Below are 12,935 nucleotides of genomic sequence, written 5' to 3'. Positions count from 1 at the left end.
CAGTACAATTGTGTATCTTCAGGAATAAATCGGGCCTCCAATTGTCTGTCACTGGTCAATGCTTTCTATCATTGATTTTTTAAAAATATATCCCTTCTAGTAGGGTATGTAATGATTTGTATTATTGGTTTTAATATACATTTCCCTAGTGGTTATTGATGTTGAACACTGTTTTGTGAACTTGTTTTTCATCAGTATCTCTTTCTTTGTTAAGTTTCCTTGTTAAATCTTTGCATATCACAAGGTCATAAGATTTCTGTTTTCTTCTACAGGATCTATACTTTTAAATTTAACATTTAGGCCTATAGTCCCTTTTTAGTTAGGTTTGTGTGTAGTGCAATGTAGTGATTGCATTAGTTTTAATAAGTGTATCCAACTGTTCTGGCACCATTTATTGAAAATAATATTCACTTCAAAAAAAAAAGTATGATAAAATGAGCTTGAAAATATTGCATCTATGAACAGAAAAATTTGAAGGGCAAAATAAAATGTAGAGATGGTTATCTATGGGTGGTGAAATTATAAATGTTTTCACTTTTTTTCCTGCAATAAGCATACTATGCTTTTACAGTGGGGAAAAAAACAAAATTTTACATTTTGAGAAGTCCTTATAAGATAATGCAGTGTTATGGATCCAAATGCCAAAGGGGATTTTTGTTTTTAAAACAACAATAGGCCGTGAAGATGAAAAAGCCCTCCCACAGCCTTGGGCAACTCCACCCTGGTCTTCCACGGAGCTGTTGGTAGCAAACCTCAGGCAGCATCTCCTTTGAGCTGTTTGCAAACAAAGTTCCAAAGACAGCAGGGAATTTTTGTGCTTTGAGCACTGGGGAGAAAAGTTTTGGTTAGAAGGATTACTGCTTTCAGAGAATTATTTTTGGATCTATGTGTCAGGGATGGTGAATTCACAAACCATAATGGCACTGGTGGCAAGTCCATCTACAGGGAGAAATTTGATAATGAGAACTTCATCCTGAAGCATACAGGTCCTGGTATCATGTCCATGGCCAAGGCTGGACCCAACACAAATGTGTGAAAGTATTTTGAAAAGTAAAAAGTATGAAGAGAACACAAGTATTCTCTTTCCTGGATTTAGGGATGCAATGGGGTTCTTAATTACATCATTTCTAGCTGCTGAAGCCCTATGGCCTTTATAGCAGAAAGTGAAAGCTCTCTGCCAAAATGCAGTCAGTTCTTTTCGCGAGCAAGTCTTCTGCTCTCCATCTGACACAGAACTCAGCTGAGAAAGGTGACTGAGGAGGGAGCATAAGCATACTGGAAACCCAGTGATGTGAGTCAAAGAGGTGCCTCCAGTGGCCTATTATCATTTGAGTCACCCAAATCTATAAATAAGTCTGCAAGTCAGAGAGAAAATAGTCCCTCTGATGTCCGTTATGTTATGCTTTCACAAAAAGCATTTTTACAATTCTTTCAAACATCGTCTCTAATCACAGTTTATTCTGGTTTGAGAAAAGGGATTAAGAATTAATTGTTCAGTCACGACAAAAGCCAGAAGTGATGTGAAAATTAAAATTCAAAAAGCCAACTCTAGATGCTTGATGAAAGAAAAACTTTTCATGCAATTTAGGATCTCCCAGCTTTGTTGAGACATTCATGAATGGGCAGCTTCCTATACTGAAAGTAGAAGGGAGCTCCAATGAGGAGATGCAAAGAGGAAGCTCATATAGGGGGAATACAGTAGCAAGTGAGGAAATGTTCTGACTGGCTGACATTAAGTTTCCATTTTACATAAGGCGGGAGTGTCTTACAAAGTGAGGAGCAGATATACATTGATTAGTATGGTATGCTTTTCAATTCTCATAGCTCTCTCTACCAAACAAAAACTAGTTTTACCACCAAGTGTTTCTTATTAGTTGACCCTTTAGGGTGTATTCCATTTCCTCAGAAAACCCCTGCATGTGAATTGTTTCTGTCCTCTGGAAAAGTCCTTCTCAGAAAGGGATCTTCTCCCAGCAACGACCAATGCAGGTCGCCATTTTATTTTACTTAACGTACTCTGTGACCTCCTACCAAGAGTACTGGGAAATTTACTGTAGGTTCCCTCAAAGTGAAGACCGAAGCCTAGAGCATATGAAGTCCAGCCAAGGTCTCTCTTTGCTTTAGAGATTTTAGAAGAGGTACCCAAAGTACCACCTGAGATGATTTATGTCCTTATATGTTCTATTTTTGTAGAGTAGTTATACTTGGTTTGTAAATTATTCTGTATTATGTTGGCACCTTGGGGAAAAAATCTTACCAGGTATCAGACTGTGTTACCCTCATAAAACATGGTCCTATATAGTTAGGCCCACCTGATCCTGCATCAAACAGAGAAATAAGTCTCTTTGTTTTGGTGAGAAGGTGAATTTATTGAAATGCATCATCAAGGAACTGAAGGAAAAAATCTTTCCAAGACCAATGAGAAAGGTGACTTTAGCTTTTGTAGTCCACACAGACAAAGGAATGGCAAAGATCCAGAAGAAAAAAAGAAAGAAAGAAAAAGGAAAAAAAAACTGAGTAAAAGTCACAGGATTCATTGAATAATGGTCACCTGCTTTCATTTGGTTTGGTCAGCATATCCTCTTATCTGGTGGGCCCTTTTCTCTCTGCTGACCATTCAAACCTTTGATCTTGTGCTTTGAAGGGAGGAAGGTGTTGAAATATATTCCACTTGGGTTTTGTCCTGCTTTGGGTGATAACTTATCCCTATGAGCAGAGCTGAGAAAAGATCTCATTAATGTTACCAAGAACAGAGACTGAACAGTTGAGATTAACTGCAGCAAATTATGCCTGCCAGAACTTTTAGGCCTAAAATGAATCAAAGCTGCTTAAGTGAAATGATTACACAATAATAAGCTACTAAAGACTACACTATGCATTTTCCAGCTAAAAGATTACATTGAGCATTTTTCTAATGATCTAGCTTTTAACTATAATCAACTCAAACCCCAACTGGAGGAAATGGTGTCATCCATCTGTTAGAGAATACAAAACTGAGGCCACCGCAGGAGGACGTGCCATCCAGAAACAGATCAAGAATTCTGATTCGTTGTTTTCTACTCAAGTAATTATACTTCCTTAATAGATGTCCTTAAGGACATCTATTGTCTAGAAGTATCTATATTTGTTTTTGTTTCCCTTCAGGTGCACAGCCCCATCCTTGTTCCTCTAAAATCCATCTTCTAGTTGGAAACGGGGCTTTAAAATTCATCCTAGGGTGGATCACCGTGGCTCAGCAGGCAGAGTTCTCACCTGCCATGCTGGAGATCCAGGTTCATTTCTCAGTGCCTGCCCATGTAAAAAATAATCATAATAATAAAATAAAATTCACCCTAGAAGTCAAAGAAGTGTTGGGACATCTGCAGGAAGTGGGGAAGCCAATCTCTGGTGCCCAACTCAGGGAATGCCAAACTCCATCTCTGCCAAACCACTCACACAAGCCAGAGGACAATCTAGGAATCCAGCAGGTGCCTTATTCTGAAGGAGAGAGAGCCAGCTTGTTATGCATGTGGGTCTTTGACCCTGGATTTGGAAGATCCTCCCTCTAACTCCATACACTTTGAATAAACTTTTTTGGTTTTTTTCTACAAGAGGAGGAAAATCCTAGAATTCAAGACCAAACTGATTTTTTAAAGGGAAATTGGTTCACAGGTATCACTTTCTTACATGCAAAAGGGGTGACATAAAAATGGATTCTGAAGTAAAGATTTTTGCATAACCCATAACTGCATTAATTTGGCCTTCTTGTTTTCTCAACCTCTCCTTTCTCCAATCTTTTAGAACTCTTCTGGAATGTTATTTAGTCCACTAGAACATAACAAATAGTAGAAACTGAAAAGGAAACTATTGAAATTAGTAAGAGCTAAAAAACTTTACATACATTATTTCATTTCATCCTAATTATTCATCCTCATTTTACAGATGAGAAGAAGGAGGCACACAGTAAGTGGTAGAGTCTAAATTTGAACATAGGCATGCAAGATTCCATTTGTTTCCTGGAAACACTTCTTTCATTTGCTCTGGTGTTTAACCATTCTTCCTTGAAGACACTCATTGTTTTAAGATAATCATCCCTTTAACTTCCTATCTCTCTCACACACATTTGACAGGAAGTACCATTTTCCAAAAGTCTTATAGCTAATAATACAGGGGTGGGATTTAAATACACATCATTTCGTCTCTCTGGAAAACAAGTTAATTACAGAAGAAATAAGGATCCAGAAGAAAACTAAAGTTTATTGAATAAAATAAATTTGCTTTAAAATATTCCAGAAAAAAAAGTATTCCTTGTTGGGAGGATGTAGCTGAAATAAGAGCCCCAGATGTAGAAAACTATTAAAACTGAGGATACATAGGAGTTTGTTATACTGTTCCCTCTAATTTTGTGAATGTTTTAAAATTTCTGTAATAAAGTTGTTTTGTTTCATTCTTAACCGGAGGACTTGCATTCCAAGGTTAGAAGCTGAGCAATACAGAAGGTGTAATTCAGACAAATCATTTCAACAAATAAATTAGAGTATAAATTATATATAAGTATAAAATCTTAGGAAAAGATCTTCAAGGGGTCAGAAATATCTAGCAAGACTTTAATACAATTTTCAATGTGAAAGTAAATTATTTTCACTCTATATAGGTGAACATTCCTAACCTGATACATGAGTCTAAATCACACGTATGTCAAACTTTCAAATTTGCCCAGTCCTCACAATTGTTGTTTGCAGTATAGACTATGATATTGTCAAGAGGTTGTTGAGTGACTGTAGCCTTCTCCTTTCATGAGTTCGGTGTAAAAACACATTAAATACCAGCTAAATGATTGCGAATATGCTCCCTGACCTTAAAAATTTTTCACTAAGATCATTTTGCTATTCAAAGGCCCAATTAGAAATATATTTAATAGCACAAACTATAATTCCATTACAAGTTCAGGTTCCCCATGCTATATAAGCTTGTGTTTCAGGAGGAAGAGAGGTGGAACTAGCACAGGTAAGGATCCTGATCATATACTGGCAGCACCCCAAATACCACTTCCTGCTACAATACCATGTCCTCTGCCAAGGGTATCTTTCTTGATATCCTCAGTAAATCCAATACTAACTAGGTCTACTGGGCTTCAGTCTGAGGCATGAGGGTAAAAATTACCTTGGGTTCTTAATTTATTACACATTTGTTTATTGCATACCAACTAGATACTAAGCATTCTTTAGAAGCACTAGGGAAGAAATGGTAAGGAAAGAGACATAGTCCCTACCCTCATGGAGCGTATAGTCTAGTGTAAGTCAATAACTGTTGAAAGCAACCTTCAGGCTTCCTAGCCCACACATGCTTCTTTCTCTCTCTTTCAATGACTATGCATTGAGTATTTATAGGGTCAGACACTGCAGTACCAAAATGAATAAGCGATATACTTTAATATGTATAGAGATGTCTATGTGAAAATTTCTTGAACTTTAGCAGTGGTAAACCCTGGAACTATTCATTTTCATTTATTTAACAAAATTTATTGGCCACCCAATATATGCCAGGCACAGGGTGGGGATACAACAGTGAACAAAACAAAGATCCCTGCCTTCATGGGGCTAACATTCTAGTGAGGGAGACGTATAACAAACAAGATAACTAATGTGATCAGTGCTGTGTGTTAGATACAGATAAGGGCAGGAAGGGCCTCAGAGAGAACATTTATGTGTGGACCTGAATGAAGTGAGGGAGGGACCAGACAGATATCTAAAGATGACAGAACTGGAAGTACAAAAGTTCTGAGCTGTGAACATGCCTTGTACGTTTGAAGAATCTTGAGGAACCCGATGGGGCTGAGGCAGAGGGGAGGAGGTTAGAGAGGTAAGGGGTGGAGTGGATGCACACAGCCTTGTTATTGGAAGAACTTTGCCTACTATTCTAAGTGAAATAAAAAACCATTGGAGGGCGTTAAAAGCTGAGGAATATCAAACCATATACAAAAAATAACTAAAAATGAACCAATAACCTAAGTAGAAGAGCTAAAACAATAAAACCCTTAGAAGAAGATATAGGGAAAAATCTCCAGGACCTTGATTTTGACAATGGATTCGTAGATTTTACACCCAAAACACAAGCAACAACAACAACGACAACAAAAATAAATAAATTGTACTACATCAAAATTAAAACTTTCATATATCAAGGACAGTCAAAAAGTGAGAAGACAACCTACAGTAGTGGAGAAGCTTAGACTACCTATAGGCATGCCTAAGAGTTACTTCTGGAGGACCTCTTTTGTTGCTCAGATGTGGCCTCACTCTCTCTAAGCCCAACTCTGCAAGTGAAATCATTGCCCTCCCCACTATGTGGGACATGACGTCCAGGGGTGAAAGCCTGGCAACATGGGAGATGACTTCCAGGGATGAATCCAGCCCTGGCACCGTGGGATCAACAATCCCATCCTGACCAAAAGGGGGAAAAGAAGTGTAACTAATAAAGTATCAGTGGCAGAGAGAGTTCAAATGGAGTTGAGAGGCTACTATGGAGGTTACTCTTATGCAAGCTTCACTTAGACCTTGCTACCTATCATAACCTGCCAACCCCCAACCAGGACCATCCCAGCCAATCCATAAGAACACCTAGGGCAAAATATTAGATTCCACAAGGGTTCCATGCACTAGAGTAACTTTCCAGAAACTTGCAACCACCAGATGGGTCCCTGGTCCATTGATAAGTCCTGAAACCTAGCCCAGCCTCTCCAGAACATCAGACAGTTCCATCTCCCTACCCCATATTAGTGACAGACCCTTCCAATATGAAAAATTAGAATTGCCATAGCCCAAACACCCCTAAAGAGAGGAATGGAATGATCAAAGGCAATGGTGGAGTTATACAGAAAAGATAGGCTTTATCAAATGTCTATGAATGCTGAATCATTAAACTGATATCTCTTTTAGTCTCCAGTATTTTAGAGCAGCTAGAAGTAAAAACCCAAAATTGTGGAATTGCAACCTATGTCAGACTCTGAAACTCTGCAACTAATTGTGGTGCTGTCCTTTGAAATTTATAGCTTTTTTTGTATATATGTTATTTTTCACAAAAAAAGGGGGAAGAAAAGTCGATTGTGTTGATAAAAAAATATTTAAGTCTTCTATCCTCCTATATTCTGGAGTAGCTAGAAGGAAAAATTTGAGAGGATCGTATGATAGCCCATGACAAACTGTGTGATCTGTCCTGTAACTACTTGTTGAAGAGTGCTTTGAAAACTATTGCTTTTTTCTTTCTTCCTTTGCTTTATATATATGTTATGCTATACAATAAAAAAGTTAAAAAAAAGACAATCTACAGAATAGGAGGAAATATCTGGAAATCATATATCTAATAAGGATTTAATATCTAGAATATATAAAGAACTTTTACAACTCAATTTAAAATGGGCAAAGGATTTGAATAGACATCTCTTCAGAGAAGATATTCAAATGGCCAAAAAGAACGTGAAAGGATATTTAACATCATTAGCCATTGGGGAAATGTGAATAAAAACCACGATGAGATACCGTTCACATCTACTAAGATAGTTATTATTTAAGAAACAGAAAATAACAAATGTTAGTGAGGGTATGGAGAAAGAAGACCTTTGTACATTGTTGGTGGGAATGTATAATGGTGCAGCCGCTATGGAATGCAGTTTGGTGGTTTCTCAGAAAGTTCAACATAGAATTACCACATGACCCATAAATTCTACTCTTAACTATGTACCCCAAAGAACTGAAAACAATGCCTCAAACAGATACTTGTACACCACTGTTCACAGCAGCATTATTCACAATAGCCAACCAAATGATAGAAACAACCCAAGTATTCATCAGTAGATGAATGGATAAATAAAATGTGATATATCCATATGGAATATTATTCAGCTATAAGAAAGTATTGCTGGGCGGGCCGCGGTGGCTCAGCGGGCAAAGTGCTTGCCTGCTATGCCGGAGGACCTCGGTTCGATTCCCGGCCCCAGCCCATGTAACAAAAAACGGAAAAACAAAATACAATAAAACAAGAAAATGTTTAAAGATGTTTCCCTTTCTTCCTTCCTTCCTTCCTTCTATCCTTCCTTCCTTCTCTCTGTCTTTAAAAAAAAAAAAAAAAAAAAAAAAAAAAGAAAGTATTGCTGCATGCTACAAAATGGATTACCTTGAAACATCATGCTAAGTGAAAAAAGACAGACACAAAATGACAAATTGTGTATGATTCCACTTAGATAAAATCTCTAATAAGCAAATTCATAGACGCAAAAAGTAGATTAGAGGTTACTGGGGGGCAAGAGGAGGGGGAATGGGGAGTTATTGCCTAATGGGTACAAAGTTTCTGTTTTGGGTGATGACAAAGTTTCGATAATGAATGGTGGTGATGGTAGCACAACATTGTCAACATAATGCTATTGATTTTTTAAATGTTTTTTATTGTAAAATATAACATATATACAAAGCAAAGAAAGAAAAAAACAATTTTCAAAGCACATTTCAACAAGTAGTTACAGAAGAGATCAAGAGTTTGCATGGGCTACTATTCTGTCATCTCAGATTTTTCCTTCTAGCTACTCCAAAACACTAGAGGCTAGAAAGAATATTAATATAGTGATTCAACACCATATTCACTTGTTAAATCCCATTTTCTCTGTTATATCTCCTTCTTCTCCTTTAATCCTTCTCCCAATCTACAGGGATCTTTGGGCAAGATCATTGATTGTATACCATGTCAAGAATGTTTGTATGTTTGTTTGTTTGGGCAAGATCATTGATTGTATACCATGTCAAGATTGTCTGTATGTTTGTTTGCTAAACCCCAATCAACATTACTCCTGTTGACTCTTAAGAACACCTAAGGGCTCTAACTGAGACTCTATAAAAGTATAATGCACTAAGTTTGCCTACCTGGAACATATAATTTCTGAAAAGTTCGTAGGTCAGATAAATCCTGAAACTCAGGATACAATCAATGATCTTGCCCAAACAAACAAACGTACAAACATTCTTCACATGGTTTACAATCAATGATCTTGCCCAAAGATCCCTATAGATTGGGAGAAGAATTAAAGGAGAAGAAGGAGATAAAACAAAGAAAATGGGATTTAACAAATAAATATGGTGTTGAATCACTATTTAATATTCTTTCTAGCCTCTAGAAAGCCTTTCTGCCCGTTCTTTTTCATGTTGAGAAGGTGTGCTGGTTTGACAGGAAGTATGCCCCCTAAGGAAAGCCATGTTTTAATATAAATCCCATATCTTAAAGGTAGAATAATCCCTATTCATACTGTATATTTGAAACTGTAATGAGATCATCTCCCTGGTTGATGTGATTTAGTTAAGAATGGTTGTTAAACTGGATTAGGGGATGACATGTCTCCACCCATTTGAGTGGGTCTTGATTAGTTTCTGAAGTCCTATAAAAGAGGAAATATTTTGGAGAATGAGAGATTCAGAGAGGACAGAGAATGCTGCAGCACCACGAAGCAGAGAGTAAGAGAGGAGAATGAGAGATTCAGAGAGAGCAGAGAATGCTGCAGCACCACGAAGCGGAGAGTCCATTGGAGATGAAGAAGGAAAACGCCTCCCTGGGAGCTTCATGAAACTAGAAGCCAGGAAAGTAAGCTAGCAGATGATGCCGTTTTCGCCATGTGCCCTTCCAGCCGAGAGAGAGAAGCCCTGACTGTGTTCGCCATGTGCCTTCTCACTTGAGAGAGAAACCCTGAACTTCATCGGCCTTCTTGAACCAAGGTATCTTTCCCTGGATGCCTTTGATTGGACATTTCTTTAGAGTTGTTTTAATTGGGACATTTTCTCGGCCTTAGAACTGTAAACTAGCAACTCATTAAATTCCCCCTTTTAAAAGCCATTCCATTTCTGTATATTGCATTCCAGCAGCTAGCAAACTAGAACAGAAGGGGTATCTACACTAAAGGACAGGGAGTTGAAATTAATTGACTTTCTTGGAGAGGCTGGTTCTGCTGAGTTTCAGGATTTATCTGACCTATGAACCTTTCAGAAATTATATGTTCCAGGTAGGCAAACTTAGTGCATTATACTTTTATAGAGTCTCAGTTAGAACCCTTAGGTGTTCTTAAGAGTCAACAGGAGTAATGTTGATTGGGGTTTAGCAAACCATAATGCCACTGACTTTTTTAAAAAATATTTTTATTGTAAACAACAAACAAACATACAAACATTCTTGACATGGTATACAATCAATGGCTCACAATATCATCACATAGTTGTGCATTCATCACCGTGATTATTTTTTTGAACATCTGCATCTCTCCAGCAAAAGAAATAAAAAAGAAAAAACTCATACATGCCATAACCCTTACCCGTCCCTCTCATTGACCACTAGTATTTCAATCTACTCAATTTATTTTAACCTTTGTTCCCCCACTGTTTGTTTATTTTTATCCATATTTTTTACTCATCTGTCTATATCATAGATAAAAGGAGCATCAGACACAAGGTTTTCATAATCACACAGTCACATTGAAAATCTATATCATTATACAATGTTCAAGAAACATGGCTATTGGAATACAGCTCTACAGTTTGAGGTACTTCCCTCTAGTCACTCTAATACACCATAAACTGAAAAGGGGATATCTATACAATGTGTAAGAATAACCTCCAGGATAACCTCTCGACTCTGTTTGAAATCTCTTAGCCACTGACACTTTTATTTTATATCATTTCTCTCTTCCCCCTTTTGGTCAAAAAGGTTTTCTCAATCCCTTGATGCCAAGTCCCAGCTTATCCCAGGATTTCTGTCCCACTTTGCCAGGAAGATTCACACCCCTGGAGTCATGTCCCACATAGAGGGGGGAGGGCAGTGAATTTCACTTGCTGTGTCTATTGCCACTGATTTTTATACCTAAAATGGTTAATGTGGTAAATTTGATGTTATATATATACATAATTACAATTTTTAAAATTCAGCCATTTCATTATATAAGAAAAGGAATGCAGAGGGACAACATGATTTTAGTTACCCAACTAAAATTAACAGGACCTCTGACTGTATTGATATTGAACATCAATTAATGGGGAACCAGGATAGAAGCTGGAAAACCAGTTAAGAGGCTATTACAGTAATCCAGGCAAAAGATCATTGTGGAGCAGTGTGGACAACCAAAGCAATAGGCTGAGCCCCCAATCTTGGGGTTTGTTCATATGAAATTTAACCCCACTAAGGATAGGCTAAGCCTACTTAAAATTAGGCCTAAGAGTCACCCCCAAGAGAACCTCTTCTGTTGCTCAGATGTGGCCTCTGTCTCTCAGCCGACACAACAAGCACACTCACTGCCCTTCCCCTCTCCATATGGGACTTGACTTCCAGGGGTGTGGACCTTCCTGGAAAAGTGGGACAGAAATCCTAGAGTGAGCTGGGACTCAGCACCAAAATGAGAAAAGCTTCTCGACCAAAAGGGGGAAGAGAGAAATGAGACAAAATAAACTGTCAATGCCTGAGAGATTCCAGAGTCGAGAGGTTATCCGTATGCATTAAATAGATATCACCTTTTTAGTTAAGGCATAACAGATAGGCTGAAGGGAACTGCCTGAAAATGTAGAGATGTGTTCCAGTAGCCATGTTTCTTTTTTATTTAAAAAAATTTAACAACAAACAAAAACATTAACATATGATCATTCCATTCTACATATATAATCAGTAATTCACAATATCATCACATAGTTGCATATTCATCATTTCTTAGAACATTTGCATCAATTCAGAAAAAAATAAAAAGACAACAGAAAAAGAAATAAAACGAAAACAGAAAAAAAAAAGATTATACATACCATACCCCTTACCCCTCGCTTTCATTGATCACTAGCATTTCAAACTAAATTTATTTTAACATTTGTTCCCCCATTATTTATTTTTATTCCATATGTTCTACTCGTCTGTTGACAAGGTAGATAAAAGGAGCTTCAGACACAAGATTTTCACAATCACACAGTCACATTGTGAAAGCTATGTCATTATTCAATCATCATCAAGAACCATGGCTACTGGAACACAGCTCTACATTTTCAGGCAGTTCCCTCCAGCCTCTCCATTACATCTTGAATAACAAGGTGATTTCTACTTAATGCATAAGAATAACCTCCAGGATAACCTCTCCACTCTGTTTGGAATCTCTCAGCCATTGAAACTCTGTCTCATTTCACTCTTCCCCCTTTTGGTGGAGAAGGTTTTCTCAATCCCTTGATGCTGGGTCTCAGCTCATTCCAGGATCTCTATCCCACATTGCCAGGAAGGTCCACACCCCTGGCAGTCATGTCCCACGCAGAGAGGGGGAGGGTGGTGAGACTGCTCGTCATGTTGGCTGGAGAGAGGCCACAATTGAGCAACAAAAGAGGCTCTCTTGGGGGTGACTCTTAGGCCTAAATTTTAAGTAGACTTGACCTATCCTTTGTGGGGTTAAGTTTCATGTGAACAAACCCCAAGACTGGGGGCTCAGCCTATAGCTTTGGTTGTCCACACTGCTTGTGAGAATATCAAGAATTCAACTTGGGAAAGTTGCATTTCTCCCCGTTCTCACCGTTCCCTGAAGGGGACTTTGCAAATACTTTTCCACTCACTGATCGAATCACTCTGGGATTCATTAGCAGTAGCCATGTTTCTTGAAGTTGATTGTACAATGATATAGCTTTCACAACGTGACTCTGTAACTGTGGTGTTTCTTTTATCTACTTTATGGACAGATGAGTAAAACATATGGATTAAAGATATCGAGCCTTTAAAAAAAAAACAGAGAGATTACTGTGGATTGGACTAGAAGTGGCAGAATTCTGAATTTATTTATTTATTTGCATGGGCAGGGACCAGGAAACGAACCCAGGTCAACAGCATGGTAGGTGAGAACTTTACCTGCTGAGCCACCGTGGTCCACCCAGACTTTTGAATATATTTAGAAGGTAGAGTTAACAGGATTT

The 12,935-nt window shown here is 38.0% G+C and overlaps 1 protein-coding gene across 4 annotated transcripts in view; it reads left to right on the top strand.

Annotated features, from left to right (window-relative positions):
* The window catches only part of ATXN1L (ataxin 1 like), a 32,935-nt gene that overhangs the window by 4,394 nt on the left and 15,606 nt on the right, over positions 1-12,935 (top strand). The window lies entirely within an intron of this gene.

Source organism: Tamandua tetradactyla, chromosome 16, assembly GCF_023851605.1.
Source record: "Tamandua tetradactyla isolate mTamTet1 chromosome 16, mTamTet1.pri, whole genome shotgun sequence".
NCBI classification, from domain to species: Eukaryota; Metazoa; Chordata; class Mammalia; order Pilosa; family Myrmecophagidae; genus Tamandua; species Tamandua tetradactyla.
The sequence above is the reverse complement of the archived record's forward strand: the minus strand, read 5'-3'. Positions and strand labels throughout refer to the sequence as shown.